Source organism: Triturus cristatus, chromosome 3_2 (assembly GCF_964204655.1).
Source record: "Triturus cristatus chromosome 3_2, aTriCri1.1, whole genome shotgun sequence".
Lineage (NCBI taxonomy): Eukaryota > Metazoa > Chordata > Amphibia > Caudata > Salamandridae > Triturus > Triturus cristatus.
Window position 1 is genome coordinate 1098179134 of NC_140584.1, and position 16404 is coordinate 1098195537.

A 16404-nucleotide genomic window follows, 5' to 3' on the forward strand; every position below is an offset into this window, starting at 1 on the left:
GTATATAATTTCATTTCCCCCCAACAAACGCCTGGCTGAAGGAACAATGAATAATGTCACTATTACACTAAAGGTTGGCATTTAACTGACAGGAGGGTTCTTTTTGAGGTTAACGAGGAATGTATTGTGCTAACTTTACATCAGTGCAAAGTCAACATCCATTTGCACCACTTGCGCTTTTTGTGTAGTAACGAATCTGGCAAATAGCATGCGCCCCAATGTCCTTCTGGTCATAGGTCAGTCCGAGTCTGGCACTCAAGAGAAAAACAAAGCATTAATCGATGGCGCACACGATCTTTAATATGTTACAAGTTGCATTTGCACTACATGCGGGACCAAAAATGTCGACTTCATGTGAGGGCATGTAAATCAGTCACTTCTCCCAGCTTTAGTCATGCGGGCGGCATTTTCTCCAATCACCTTCTCTCTATTATAGAGCAACCGCAGCCTCCTGCGAGCTGCTAAGCTGAATGTATGAGCTGTGTGTTCGTTCTTGTGTATTTTCACACGTATCACTTGTGTGGCGCAAAAAATACTTTTGTGGGTTAAATCTATTAATTGAGTTGACACTACTGTAGTGCAATATTTGTGATACTTTATAAAGCGATGGAAACTAGCGTAGGAATAAAACCTTTCATGAACCTAGGTAAAAACTCTTTAAAGGGCACAAAACCTTCGAGTTTCAGTGTGTATGTAAGTAAACATAGGCACAGTGGATGAGTAGAGGTGATTAATTGTAAAGCATTTAGGGCGACAGGCCATAGATCTTTTGTATAATAGCTTCCATTCAACATTCCACACAAACGCCGGCATACAAATTGACCTTTTATACAAGTGTGCATATTGTATACGACTATGATTATCATTATGGCACTGATTCTCATACTATAAAAGTATATAATTCCTTCTTGTTGTATATAAGCTCCTCTTTGTGACTGTTTATTAACCTGTGCATTTTTGCCAGCATAACTATGCTACTATCCCTGAAATTGTGATAGTCGGGTATTTTCACTGGGCGTCATGATTGAATGTCTGTCACGGGCCCTTAGAGTTTCTCGTTGCTCAAATGGGTGTAATTTCTGATAATTGTTTTCTCTGTCTTCATTGCTTAATTTTTGATCGCGAGAAACTGTCAGTCGTTGGAATGTCACTCATAATTACACTAAAATTATGAACATGTCAGACATAGCAATCTGAAACCTTGGCAGCTATGAGCACCGAGTAGGCAAACATGTGAATCATGACACAATAGGAAATGGATGAATTGGGTGGGGGCTTGCTTAAACCCTGTATAAGTATATTAAACTGTTAGAAACAGAAAGATGAATATACAGATGACAAGGTCAACGTTCACACAGGAGAGGCTGAGCTCTGCAAACAGAGGAAGGGAGCACCTTTTCACAGGCTCCCCTTCCAGTGGATTTCATTTTTTAGAAAATGAAAACGCCATGCAATACGGGGCTTGAGAAGCCTGCGCTGGTGAGAAGATGCAGTGAATTCAGGGATAAAAACAACTGTTATCTGTAGCACTGTTTTCGTTTGGAGTTCTAGAAAAGACAGGGTCAGCTGCATCTCTTCCACTAGCTCCTGTGCAGCTTAAGCAGGCTGTGTACCTCTGACCTTCGTATATTCATGGATCTTTGTGGCAAAATGTAGGATTTTAAACTGCTTTTCACAGGGCAAATAGGTGTTAACTTGACAGTATTTTCGTACTGTTTTTGATTGACTACTTTTAAAGCACACACAATTCAACCCAGTGAAAAAGATATATGAATCAAATACACTAATTAAGTTTTTAAAAAATGGCATTGTTGGGACAAAAGTGTCATTTGCATGACTGCCCGTGTGCCCTGCCAGCTCTGCATGCCCGACCTGCATTCCTGTGATCCTAGGTTTCTGACTTTTGTCATGACACACACTAATCTCATGTGTATAAATTGTCTGAGGAACAATCTTTTGATGATAATAGGTTCTGGACTCAGTCCTGAACCGGGAGGGGTGCACCAAGCATCCTATCCCTATCGTGAGTTTACTGGTTTCATGCTTCGAACGCGGAAATGGCTGTGTACCATGATTGATGAATTACAGTGGTAGGCCTGTACCTGTGAGGTGTGAATACACACTTAGAAGCTCAGTCATGTGAAGTTCTGCTGCTCACGATGAATCTGAAGTCCTGAACACAACATTCCAAGCATTGTGCATGTTTGTATGTGTGTGTGGGTTGTTGTGAGTTTGTTGTGTTCGATGTTATAGGATGCCATGCACAAGTGATACTGGCCCACAAGTTAGGGTGTCTGGAGCAGTGAGACACGCGTCTTGCACTCCCAATGTTATTTATGGCCCTGGAGCGCCTTCTAGTGGGTCACATTTTTCACATGTCCCTTTTAAATGCATTAGTCGTTTTAGCTCATTTATTCCCAAATTGTGCTTTAAATGCACTATTTATTTAATCTTTTTCAAAATGTTCACAGGGCAGGGGGACCTCCTATCAAATCCTTACTTGCGTGAAGGCTACCTTGCTGAAATTCAGATCGGGTAATACATCTGACTTTCAGCAGTGCCACTTGAGAATGTGGGCGGAGCCAATAGAGTAATTAGGTAGAGGAAGTGGTGGAGCCAGGGAGGAAGTGGGTGTGGCCTCCGGAAAAATGTTGAGCACCTGGACTTCATATTTTACAAATTAAGCACTGGCAGGGGTGCTGCCGCTGAGCGCAGGCTGAGCACGGACGGGCTTGCCTTCGGCGCACCTTCGGGGCACCCGCTGCGCACATCCGCTGTGTGGTCGCGTCAGTGCGTCCATATGTAGTGTCAGATTAAAAGAACTAGTCCGCTGACCTACAATGCCCCGAAAATGGTGGCCCCGCTTTAAGTTGCGGGGTCCACCAGCGTCTGTGCGTCCCTGACTCAGTGGAGCGGAGTCAATTTCACAACATTCAGTACAGCAGCAATACAGCCATGTTAAAAGGTATTTAAAAAACAGTTAAAATGTGCAAATGTATATTATAAGACGATCGCGTGTGCAAAATACGCAAATATTGTCTCCTGACTCAAGCCTCAAGGAATAGCAGCGCAGCGCGGTTGCGTCAGCGCGTCCATATGTAGTGTCAGGGGAGAAGAACTAGCCCGCTGACTTACAATGCCCCCAAAATGGCAGCCCGCTCTAAACTGGGGGTTCCCCAGCGTCTGTGCGTCCCTGACTCAGTGGAGCAGTGAAGTGGAGCCAAATTCATAACATTCAGCACAGCCGCAATACAGCTGTATTAAAGGGTATTTAAAATGTGAAAAGGTATAATATAAGAATGATCATGCGTGCAAAATACGCACGTATTGTCTCCCGGTTCAAGCCTCAAGACATAGCAGCACAGAGGGAGCCTCCATGCACAGCGCCCACACGTCTGACACTAAATACAAAGTGGCGATATTGCTTAGCTCAGATTTCTTTCTCAGTATGTGCGTGAGCACGAAAGGGACCACACTGAGCAAGGGGAAAAGCAGAGGAGACCTAACAACCAAACAGAAGAAAAATGGCCAACACTGACAATAAGTACCTGAAAAAAGCAGACGGTCACTAATGAAAAGAAACCAATCTGTACTTGAGCGCTGCTCCCGAGCAACAAACCCGAAGTGAGGTATCGGGTTGGCAACCGATTAGAAGGCTGCAAAGAAGGCCAACACTGAAATCATCCTATGGTAAGCAGGAGGCACGATTACAGTCAGTTTAGTGTTTACAAGAGGTCTTGCAGACAGCGCATGTGCACTGACACTCGACCTAAAAAGGCCGCTTTACTTCCGTGGCTCACTTCTGCAAGTATGAGACACCTAAGGCGCTTGAAATACAAACACAACGAGGCATTAAAATTATACATGATACATAGTGGAAAAAACATTTAGGTAGCATAGGCGCCAAGAGCCCTACACCCAATAAGGATAGTGATAGTTAATGTTTGCAAAATGTCATGAGCATGGCATCTGTTTTAATGCGATTCAAGTTTATCATATTATGCAAAAAATGGCCCCTTGCATATATTACCTTCTTTAATGTAAACTACTGCTTTCTTGACCTCACTTTTTAAAATGTCGCTTAAAGTGCACACATAAGGGAGTGAAAAGTCACTCATAAGCACACTAAAAACCTGTAAATGTCACACATAGGAGAAGTGAAAACCTGACAGATATGTTCCCCCTCCCCATACTGAATGCTGCAGTGGGTAGAAGCAAAATGTGAATTACACTAATAGTCCAATTGATGAAGAAAGTTGGCCAAGAGTCCCTTTAAATAAGCCTATTGTACAGATAATTATTTTTATAACCAAAGCTCTTGGCCAACGCCAGACCTTACAAATGGCATGAAATACAGGCTGAGAAAACCTAACACGTTGTGGTAGGTAGTTCCTGTTGTGTACTGAATGGGTTTTAAAAAAGCACACAGAACAAACCTGAATGAATGTCAAGCTAAGCGATCACTGAGGATTGCTCACCACGTAGAGCATATTGGCCGCTGTTGTAGTGACTTGTGTACGGTATTTGTTGTGATTGTCAATTATTTGTTTAAGGAAATCAGGGTCATTGTTATTTGGTGGCACCACTGGAAAACAAGGACCGAAAGGTTCCACCAGCATAACACGCACCAACAGTTGTGTGCTCTCCATTGCATTCTACCAATCACAACTTTCTTGATCGTCTCTGTCAACTTTAAAACAACTTCCTGCCAAACTAAATGATAGAGGTCTGGCAGTTACGCAAGGCGCCCGGGCATGGGCGTAGGAAGTGTAGGGGATGCGGGGGGATATATCCCCCACAGATTTTGGAGTGGGGGGCGACACGGGGGACAAGGGTGGGAGGACGAGAAGACAACATCATTTCGCCTCTCCCTTCTGAAACTAGCAGGGCCATTAGCAGGCGAAAGCCCTACCTATAATGGCCCACACTTGACCTGTGACCTGCCTCCAGTCACAGACGCCACCCACCCTCTGCCCTTTGTTATGCTGCCCCCCTCCACAGAAATAGCCAATGCCTATAGATGAGGCTCCGCCGCTCTGAGACGGGCAGAGAAGGAAAAAAGACTGTCTCTTTCCCTTCCTGCCCAGTGAAGGCAAGGACAGTGTCCACTTCTCTTGCTCTGCAGCTTGCAGATGCCCTCCTCCTCTCTCTCTCTCTCTCTCTTTATTCCTCCCTCTCTTTCTGTCTCTTCTCGCTCCTCCTCACTTGTGTGATTTCAATTGACAACTCTTACCCTCTCCTGCCTCTCCTTTCCTTCATTTGTTCCACTGTGAAATGGATCCAAAAAAAGAAAGAAGCACTTTGGCTGGAAATGCCCTAATTTTCTGACCTTTTCCGATTACAAAGTGCAACCTCCGGACCAAGAGCAAAAAAAGGATAAAAATAAGAATAATAAATAACTAAATAAAGCAATACAGAGTGGTCGCTGACAGGTCAGATTGGTGTTATTCACACTCACTGTGAAGTGCTACTTTCTTTTTATCTTCTTTCTTTGAATAACATTGTTTTCCTAGGTTGGGGAAGTGCACCATTCCTAGAGGGTCTGCAAAACTTGGTTGATGGGTGGGGTGGAAAACGTTTAATGTAATCCTTTTCAACTTTTTTTATTATTTTAGGGTATTAATTTGTGTACTCTGTGTTCAGGGATGTTAAACCATTCTCCTTACGTTTTGTAAGGGTATAAGCAATGGAAGTCTGTCTTAAGTCTGTCTTAAGTCTGTCCTACTACTTTTGGTATTCACAGAAGGCATTTAGTAGTAGTAAAGTTAGGATTTTGTCTTAAGTTTGACTTAAGTGCGACCTTTGTTTGCTTGGTGCATGAAGACGCAAGATACATCTGCATTTATTTCACATTTGGTCTAATTACTATGTGAATGTAAATAACAATAAAACATACTTGCAAACCGTGACTACATGCCTGCCTTTCTCAATATTTCATGTCAAAACTATGCGATTCTATTAGTTTAACAGGTTTACCATCTCACACAACTGGTGATTTGGTCACTGGAAAGTCCACAAGGTTGTCCCTGTCCCCTCCAGAATTTTAGTGTCTCCTACGGCCCTGCGCCCGGGCACGTCCCAGGAACTGCTACTCGAAGGCAGGCTGCGCCCCCTGTTGGCATGATTTTACAGATTAAAATCAATTTTAGAAAACAAAGCTGATACAAGCAATTCGTTTGAAGCAATGACGTCATGCTCCAAAGCATAACTGCTTTACGGCCTTGTGTAGTGCTCAAGTTCAATGTTATTAAGTATTCCTGCAGATTTATTGAACGCTTTTTGCTCCTATGGAGTCTTAGGCAGAGCATAACGTTTGAGTTCAATTTACTGGTGACATTCTTCTACTTGTGTTGCGTTCAGTGATATGGATTTATGTATAGTGCCCCCGCTCGCTTGCGTAAGCTCGCCTATAGGTGTGTCTCTGTGGGAAACAGCCTTTACAACGAGATTTTTACCTCGTTGTGCCTTTACCACGCTGTTTTTAGCATGCATATTTTTACCGCAAATATGCAATTACAACGCATGCCAATACCACGCATTTAAGGTAAGTTGGGGAGTGGGGGGTCTACCCCCACAAATAAATTATTTTTAAAATCTAAAAACAATGCGTGGTATTGGCATGCGTTGTAAATGCATATTCGCAGTAAAAACATGTGTGCTAACAAATGCGTGGCAAAGGCATACAATACATTTACCTGTGTTGTACCGCCGTACAAACGTCTCTGTGTGACACATGAGTCTACCTGTGTTGTGTTAATGGGGAATATCGAACTGGCTAACGTGACGTCAGTGCTGATGCCATGCTGCTGTGTCGGGTGAATATGTTACATAGTAGCCTACACCCGTGCAAGCTCAGCTGAGCCAGCCAGAAGCAGTGCGTACAATGCGCTGCCACCAGCTTGCTAAGTCACACAGTGGTAAGAGCGCTCTGGACAGCTGAGGAGGCGCTATCATGATGCAGACCACCACATTAAAATGTGTTAGTTTAACGCTTGATGCGTAGTATTTGGCAGGGCTGTATTCTTTGTACTTTTGTACCATTTAATGTTCATTGTTTTCTTTGAGAGGGTCTTTCATTAGTAAACAATATGATGTTCAAGCATGTTTTCTTTTCCATCCTATGGCAAGAGTATATTATGTTCTGCTATTAATGTTGTGCATTTGGTAAGCATATGCTGCAGCTTTTGTTCCCTGTTTTGTCTTTTATTGGATTCTCTCGCGAGTAAGCATGTACCATGAACTGCATTTACCATAATGCTAAGGTGCGAACTGAACTGGGAGGTGAAGCAGTGTGCTCCCACCCCATTCTGTTTGAAAAAGCTCCCTTGAGCCATTGAGCTGACGAGCTTGTGGAGATGCACCTGTGCGCCTGTGAGAGGTACTGAGACCTGAAAGGATTATGGCAGCCGGCTCAGCAACCCCAGATAAAATGTGTTTTTATCTCTACTGATGACAGATGATATCCAGAAACACATATCTAGAGATTTACAGCACTAACCTGCACCAACTTTGGTGGAATACTCCAGTAAATGTTCAAGTAAGCATGTACCATGAACTGCATTTACCATAATGCTAAGGGGCGAACTGAGCTGGGAGGTGAAGCAGTGTGCCCCCACCCCTTTCTCATATATATGACATCTCTTATTGGTTGTTTCTGCATCAGTCTACAAGGATGTCTCCTTTGGAGCTGTTTGTAAGTATGTTTCCTAACAGTGAGTTGGTTCCCTCTTGGATGAGTTGGAGAAAGGGATGGAGTGATCGATTTGATGAATCTTGGAAGATAGGATTTCATGAGAAAAGGGAAATGAGGAAAAAAATTGCTTTTTAAGAGAGGAAAAGGGTGTGTGAAACAAAGATGGGCGTGAGTGATTGAGTTATAGTGGGTACTCCATCAGGACCAATGCCATTTTCAGTTTTCTGCTCTTTTAAAAGAAGTGTTGTCAAAACAGAAGAAGGGAAAATGTGGAACTCAAATAGAGTAGTTTGATTACCTAAGAAACATGCGATATTAAGAGAGAATAATCGCAGCAAAAGTGCAGCACTCTCTGATGATGGACAAAACATTAATGTGTGCGTACGAAGATCTTCCAGGAACTAAAGGTCACCAAAATATCTTATGGATGTTGTATGATTATGTTATTTATTTAGAAATCTTGTAGTCTGGTTTGCTTTCCTTATATTCCAATCATTTTTTTTAGTTATTATTTAAAAGGTTTTATTTTTGAATGAGTTTTATGTAATTGTTCGTCTAATTTATTTTAATGCTATTCTAGATGTGTTTGGGGGAAGATGTGTGGTGTCTTGTGATCTCTTGACCAGTAACATAGCATTTGGAATGTTTTGATGTAACTGGGCAAGAGCTTCTACGAGTGACAATGACAGGCTGTGGATGGGGCGTCTTGGAGATTAAACTTCATGCTTAAAGAAAAACACCAAAACTTTCTTGTGTGTGGTCATTTTTTTGAAGGCAACTTCACAATCTGTAAATTCTGAGTGATGCCTCTGGCCGGAGAAGAAGGTTTGGATGACACATGGAAGTACAAGAAACTCTTTGCCAAACACAAACGTGAAACAGCCAATCCACAGGCTAACAAAGGGCAAGGATCTGGCTCTAAACATGGTACCACCAGAAGACTTTGAAGACCTATCTGCTAATAGGCATTGAGACAGGCACCATTTTTCAAAGAGATTTCAGCAAGTCAGAAATGCCACCTCTTATGGTTCGACAGTATTATTTTTTTAGACTTTTATATAAGGCGAACTCAATCCGAATTTATCAGTGCGCTTTTGTTGTGGCTCACAGGTTGCGCCAGAGAGCACTGCCAGTCCGAGCGGGAACCAACCGCGGTCGGCGGACATGACGGGAACTACCATTCCCATGAGGCAATGCGTGTTGACGCGCGTGACGTCAACACGCTGGACGCTCCGGCGAAGAAAAGGAAACATCCGGCTGCAGTCAGGTGCCGGTTATTTTGTATCCAGGTCGGAAGTGCAAGCGGAGAACAGCGTTTCGGGTAGGGGTGCTCGGCACCAAAACTGTGGTTCTTTGCTGGCTTCTGTCGTTCAGACATTCGTTGGTTGTTTCTGCTGTAACAAGGCGAGGTACGTCTTGTCTTTCAGGGTTCGAGTACAGTGGCCCCCGTTGGATGCCGCATAAGGCGTGCGGGGTCGCCATTCTCCGTGTTGGTTTGGTTCAGTACTCCTCGCGAAGGGGAGGTTGTTTTTGTTTGTCCTTGCCCTAAAGTTCCGTGGCCCCGTTGGAAGCCGAACTGCGGCGTGCGGGGTCGCAAGCACCTAGGTCCGGTGTTCACTCCGGTCATTGCTCTCAATTGACACACAATAGGGCGGAGGGCTTTAACTTTCGGAAAGCAATATTCCCGCATTGTGTTGTGAGAGTACTATATAGTCTCCTCAAGGACAGCATCTTATCGTTCTGGTATATTGTGGAATCTGCCGGTTGGTAGTATAACATTGTGACAGAGGTTCGTCTTGAGAACCCGTGGGGGCGACCAGGAGAAGTATCCTGTTCATTGCCCTGCTGCATTTTATGTGTGTTCGTTTGTACTCCATACAGGGGTGGAAAGGTGACTGCTGGCATACGTCCTTCCCCCCTGTACTGAGAAGAATCCTGAGTTCATGGTAGGTCCTTTAGCTGAGGGGAGTTACGAGGGTGCATGCATAAAACGACCTCTGCTGATTATTATCTTGTCTGTAGGGTTCCAGTTGCCTTGCGAACAGGTCATTCCAGTCTCCTGTTCCCCGAGAGCATTCTTTCTTTTACAGGTAAAAGGGGGAGCTAGGAAAGAACGGGGTGATAGAGAGAGAGATAGGGGCTGATGTAACCATTGCATGTTGTTCTTTCTCTTTCAGATCTCCCTCCCAGCTGTCCCCTTCCTTTCCTTCCCTCGCCTGATCACCCTTCTGTGTCTGTTATATATCTATCAGACCAAGGGGTTATCGGGAGGTGGACCCCTTACAGCATCGTGCGACTCTGAGGACACTTGGACGGCGACAAAATAACCGGCCCACGGATAACTGTCCTCCCAGTTGCACGGTGGGATGGCCACCTTTGAGGATGTTATAGCTGCGTTGGCCTTGTTGCAGGCTGAGGTAGCTGCCTCTAGAACAGAAACAGCAACACTACAGGCGCAGGTAGATCGCATGGAACGCAATCCCTTTGATGCAGGCTTACCCCGCGCCACCCCTACGGCTCCCGTTGTTGTGGAGATTCCCACGCCAGTTCAATTAGCTACTCCTGAAAGGTTCAGCGGGGAAGGCGGGAAGTTGCAAGTCTTTCTCACGCAAGTAATGTTACATTTTACCTGTAGGGCTAGGGCGTTTAACACAAACCATTCAAAGGTAGCCTTTCTTCTCTCGTATTTATCTGGGGACGCAGCTCAATGGGCAGTCCCGCTGGTGAGAAGAGACGATCAGCTCCTATATGATTGGGATGCATTTCTGGAAGAATTCGAGAAAACATTCAACCGCCGAGCCGCCACGCTCTCGGCCGACAGAGATCTGCTAGAATTGCGACAAGGCAATAGGGATGTTATCTCCTATATTAACGATTTTAGGAGACTGATCACTGAAACCGAGTGGCCATAAGAGAAGCAAGCGGCTCTTTTCCATCAAGGGCTAAGCGAAGACCTGAAGGATGTGGTGGCGCAAATCGACCCGCAACCGGTCACCTGTGACGCACTCATCAGTTTGGTGTTAAGGTTGGATCATCGCCTAAGCATGAGAAAAGGGGACCACAGACGGCGGGAGAGACCGGTGCCTACTGTGGAACCTACTAGGGCAGCAAACCACCCTGGTTCCTCAAAAACCGAGCCTATGGAAATTGGAGCCGTCCGTTCCCCGCTCACCTCCGAAGAACGAGAGTATAGGCGGAAGAAAGGACTATGCTTGTATTGCGGACGGAAGGGGCATTTCATTCGCGAATGCAGTCTGCGGCCCAAAACTCCACGACCGGATCAGAAAGCTGCAGTTACAAGAACCACCCTCTCGGAGGCGGGAAACGCTCCAGCTTAAAGGAGGATGAAGGGAATCCTTTGAGCGCACTGAACATCCCTTCGTTGGAAGACTTGAAGACCAAGGAAAGAAGCCATTTTTATGTGGACGTGCACATCTTGGTGCAAGACAGGTGGTTGCCAGTACGGGCGTTATTGGATTCTGGGGCCACGGGGTGTTTTATGGACCAAGATCAGGTGGTACGGCTCGGAATAACGTTACAGGAGAAAAGCATGCCGGAGATGGTGTTTGCGGTTGATGGAAAAATGTTGGATTCAGGACCGGTGAGATACCATACAGGACCTTTATCGGTAAAACAGGGGACGGAGCACCAGGAGTTGATTTCCTTTAACGTTATTCCAGCACCCCATTACGGAGTGATACTAGGGTTGCCTTGGTTATGCCTCCACAACCCTCTCATAAATTGGCTCGAAAAAACCCTGCAGTTTACATCCGACTACTGTCTAGCGAACTGCAACGTTCCCGCAAGAAACCCTGCCATGTCATTGGCAACTTGTTACCAGGTGGCGACCGCAGTCGAACAAGCAGTAACATTACCCGAGGTCTATCAAGAATACAACGATGTTTTCAACGAGGACAACGCCGAAGTACTGCCGCCCCACAGGGCGTACGATTGCCAAATAGACCTGATACCTGGGGCGGTCGTTCCCGCGGGACGGGTGTATGCCCTAACGGAGCCAGAACATAAGTACCTCAGGGAGTATTTGGATAAGTATTTGGGCCTGGGGTTTATAAGAGTGTCAAAATCCCCAGCAGCGTCGCCTCTCTTCTTCATTCCTAAAGCCAATGGCGAACTTCGCGCGTGCGTGGACTACAGGGCGTTAAATGCCATTACCGTGAAGAACCGGTATCCGCTACCACTAATCAACGTTCTGTTGGAGCAGGTAAAAGAGGCAGCGATCTACACGCGATTAGATCTGAAGGGGGCTTACCATTTAGTCCGAATGAGGAGAGGGGACGAATGGAAGACTGCGTTTAAAACCAGATTCGGACTCTATGAGTACTTAGTTATGCCCTTCGGGCTATGCAATGCCCCCGCGGCCTTTCAATTCTTCCTAAACGATGTGCTCCGCGAATACCTGGACCACTTTGTCATAGTGTACATCGATGACATTTTAATCTACTCCCAGGACACCAGGGAGCATACGCAACATGTAAAAACCATCCTTCAAACTCTACGAAAACACCACTTATTTTGCAAGATCAGTAAGTGCGAGTTTGGGGTGACGTCTGTGGAGTTTCTAGGGGTGAACCTCACGCCCTGGGGGCAGGAAATGTCAGAAAGGAAGGTATTGGCAGTTAAACAATGGCCTACTCCCCACAACCTCAGAGATGTACAGTGTTTCTTGGGGTTTGCCAACTTCTATCGTCGCTTTATCCACCACTTCTCAGACTTGGCAACCCCTCTCACTCAGCTGTTGCGCAAGAAGGCGGTGTTCCAGTGGACCGCTGGGGCCCAAAAGGGTTTCGATGAGCTGAAAGAGGCGTTTTCTACGGCCCCGGTGTTGGCTCATGCACACCCGGAATATCCATTCATCGTGGAGGCCGATGCCTCCGACACGGCATTGGGAGCGGTGTTATCTCAGAGGCATGTCGAAACAGGGCAACTGCATCCAGTGGCATACATGTCACGAAAATTGAATTCCGCGGAGTGCAATTACAACATCGCCGAAAAAGAACTACTTGCCATCAAAGACGCCTTCAGTGAATGGAGGCATCATCTCATGGGTGCCAGACACGTGGTTACGGTATATACCGACCACAGGAACTTACAGTTCATGACGGCAGCGAGACACCTAACCCCCGTCAACTAAGGTGGACTCTCTTTTTTGCGGGATATAACTTCCTTGTCACTTATAGGCCTGGAAAGGAAAACAAAAAAGCAGACGCTTTATCCCGGCAAGCTTCCCAGGCCGCTCTCCCTAATTCACCTAAAGGAGCCATCATCAGCCCTGAACACGTGATAGGGGCGACGTGCACAGATCCGTTCTTGAGAAGTGTATCCCGGAACGTCCAGACAAACCGATGGAAAACCTGGCTGAGAAGCAATCCCAGCTGGAGCTTGATTCATGACATACCGATACGGGGAAAGCAGATACTTCTGCCCATTCGGGCCTTACGTCTTCAAGCATTCAAATGGTGTCATATTCTACCCTGCGCAGGTCACAACGGCAGAGAGAAAACCCTTGACAGGGTCCTGAGGCAATTCTGGTGGCCTTCGGTACGGGAGGATGTGGGCACTTGGGTGAAGGAGTGCAGAGTATGCAGTCAAATGAAGGCCTCACATTCCAAACCAGCAGGTTTGCTACAACCGCTCCCCACACCTAATCTCCCGTGGGAAAACATTTCGGTGGACTTCATCGTGGGAATGCCTAGCAACAAGGGATGTACCGTTATCACGGTCATAGTGGACTATTTAACAAAGATGGCACACTTCGTAGCCTGTGAGAAAATACCCACGTCAGGACAGTTGGCACATATACTACTAGTGAACGCGGTCCGCCTACACGGTCTGCCCCGGAGGATTGTCTCAGACCGCGGAAGCCAATTCACAGCAAACTTCTGGAAGACCTGGTGTTCATCGTTAGGGATAGAATCCAACATCTCCACTAGTTTTCACCCGCAAACGGATGGACAGACCGAAAGGGTCAATCAAACCCTTAAGCAATACTTAAGGTGTTACTCCAGCGCTTCAAAAAACGATTGGGTGGACTTACTATGGTTAGCTGAAGTGGCGTATAACAGCGCATCACATGCATCCACCAAACTCACACCTTATTACTGCACATATGGTTTCCATCCTTGGTTTTCGCCCTTCCTTAATCCAATACAAACAACTAAGGTTCCAGAAGCGCAGAGTAGAATAGAGCGCATTCAAACCACTTTACAGAAGGCAAAAAGCAATCTGCGAGAGGCTAAGCATAGATACAAAGCTTCCGCCGACAAACGCAGAAGGCAGGGACCTGTATATAAAGTGGGAGATTATGTGTGGTTATCCACAAAAAACATCCGGTTCAAACGCTATAGCGTATTCAACCCCAAGTACATAGGTCCCTATCGGGTGGTGAAATTGGTGACTCCGGTAGTGGTTAAACTTTCTTTGCCCTCCTCCTTGCGCATTCATCCGGCTTTTCACGTGTCCCTAGTGAAGCCAGCGCTGGTGAAGCCCAATAAGGCCCCTGCTCCAGTCATTGTAAATAGCGAAGCAGAGTACGAGGTGAGAGGGGTTCTGGATTCCAAGATACATCGCTCCAGGTTGTGGTATTTGCTGGCCTGGAAGGGATATGGGGAGGAGGAAAACTCCTGGGAACCAGCTTCCAGTGTCCACGCTCCTGCACTGGTGGCTCAATTCCACAAGAAATATCCGAAAAAAGCTTGTTTATGTCAGTGCTCTTCGGGGGAGGGATGTACTGTTGTGGCTCACAGGTTGCGCCAGAGAGCACTGCCAGTCCGAGCGGGAACCAACCGCGGTCGGCGGACATGACGGGAACTACCATTCCCATGAGGCAATGCGTGTTGACGCGCGTGACGTCAACACGCTGGACGCTCCGGCGAAGAAAAGGAAACATCCGGCTGCAGTCAGGTGCCGGTTATTTTGTATCCAGGTCGGAAGTGCAAGCGGAGAACAGCGTTTCGGGTAGGGGTGCTCGGCACCAAAACTGTGGTTCTTTGCTGGCTTCTGTCGTTCAGACATTCGTTGGTTGTTTCTGCTGTAACAAGGCGAGGTACGTCTTGTCTTTCAGGGTTCGAGTACAGTGGCCCCCGTTGGATGCCGCATAAGGCGTGCGGGGTCGCCATTCTCCGTGTTGGTTTGGTTCAGTACTCCTCGCGAAGGGGAGCTTGTCTTTGCTTGTCCTTGCCTTAAAGTTCCGTGGCCCCGTTGGAAGCCGAACTGCGGCGTGCGGGGTCGCAAGCACCTAGGTCCGGTGTTCACTCCGGTCATTGCTCTCAATTGACACACAATAGGTCGGAGGGCTTTAACTTTCGGAAAGCAATATTCCCGCATTGTGTTGTGAGAGTACTATATAGTCTCCTCAAGGACAGCATCTTATCGTTCTGGTATATTGTGGAATCTGCCGGTTGGTAGTATAACATTGTGACAGAGGTTCGTCTTGAGAACCCGTGGGGGCCACCAGGAGAAGTATCCTGTTCATTGCCCTGCTGCATTTTATGTGTGTTCGTTTGTACTCCATACAGGGGTGGAAAGGTGACTGCTGGCATACGTCCTTCCCCCCTGTACTGAGAAGAATCCTGAGTTCATGGTAGGTCCTTTAGCTGAGGGGAGTTACGAGGGTGCATGCATAAAATGACCTCTGCTGATTATTATCTTGTCTGTAGGGTTCCAGTTGCCTTGCGAGCAGGTCATTCCAGTCTCCTGTTCCCCGAGAGCATTCTTTCTTTTACAGGTAAAAGGGGGAGCTAGGAAAGAACGGGGTGATAGAGAGAGAGATAGGGGCTGATGTAACCATTGCATGTTGTTCTTTCTCTTTCAGATCTCCCTCCCAGCTGTCCCCTTCCTTTCCTTCCCTCGCCTGATCACCCTTCTGTGTCTGTTATATATCTATCAGACCAAGGGGTTATCGGGAGGTGGACCCCTTACAGCATCGTGCGACTCTGAGGACACTTGGACGGCGACAGCTTTACATGAGCACCAGTTACGTTACAGATGGACACATTCATTTTTGGTAGGCATGGGGAGATTAAGTGATTTGCCCAGAATCACAGAATGTTGAGCTTCCCTGCCAAGACACGAACCTGGTTTCCCAGCTTCGAGGCCGATTGCTCCAGCCATTAGGCTACATCCCGTTCATATTTTAATACCACTTTACTAAAAAGTATCTTAGAATGACCTGAACTCATACTGATACAACACCATAATTGACACTAGTTGCAAACTATACTGCAAATTAGTCTTTACAGCCATGGAAGACTGGTTGGAAGAGCAGAACATATTAAATACAATCCCAGGAAGATTCGGACAGGGCATCTCTGCCGTTGGCCAATTCTTTGTCTTTTCCCACATTGTGTGTAAATGCACCATTTTGTGTGGCTTTCTTGATTTTAAACCAGCCTTTGACCAAGTACTAAGGGACAGATTATTGAGCGAACTGGCAAAATTTAAACTTGAACCTGTCCTACAGTCACTCCTTAAGATGCTGTACTCTGGGACCACCTCCTGAGTAAGTGAGTCAAAAAGGAATGCTGAGCAGGCAGTTCTCAACCTCAGGCATAGTACATCAGGACTGCGTTCTTGCCCAATACCTTTCTCGTTTGGTTCAAATGACATCTCCAAAGAGACCCTCAAAGATATACATAGTGGGCTTCTAGGTTACAGTTTGCTGCTGACTCTATTCTGACTGCACACACCTTGCA

The 16404-nt window shown here is 46.3% G+C and overlaps 1 protein-coding gene across 2 annotated transcripts in view; it reads left to right on the forward strand.

The window, feature by feature from the left end:
* LOC146859200 (uncharacterized) overlaps positions 1–16404 on the forward strand; it is a 70008-nt gene that overhangs the window by 590 nt on the left and 53014 nt on the right. The window contains exon 1 of one of the 2 annotated variants that reach the window (XR_014979748.1): positions 2630–2965. The exons of the other annotated variant lie outside the window; for it this stretch is intronic. The gene's annotated coding sequence lies outside the window, so the exon portion shown is untranslated. Of the gene's footprint in view, positions 1–2629; positions 2966–16404 lie in introns of those variants that run through there. 2 annotated transcript variants of the gene reach the window in all.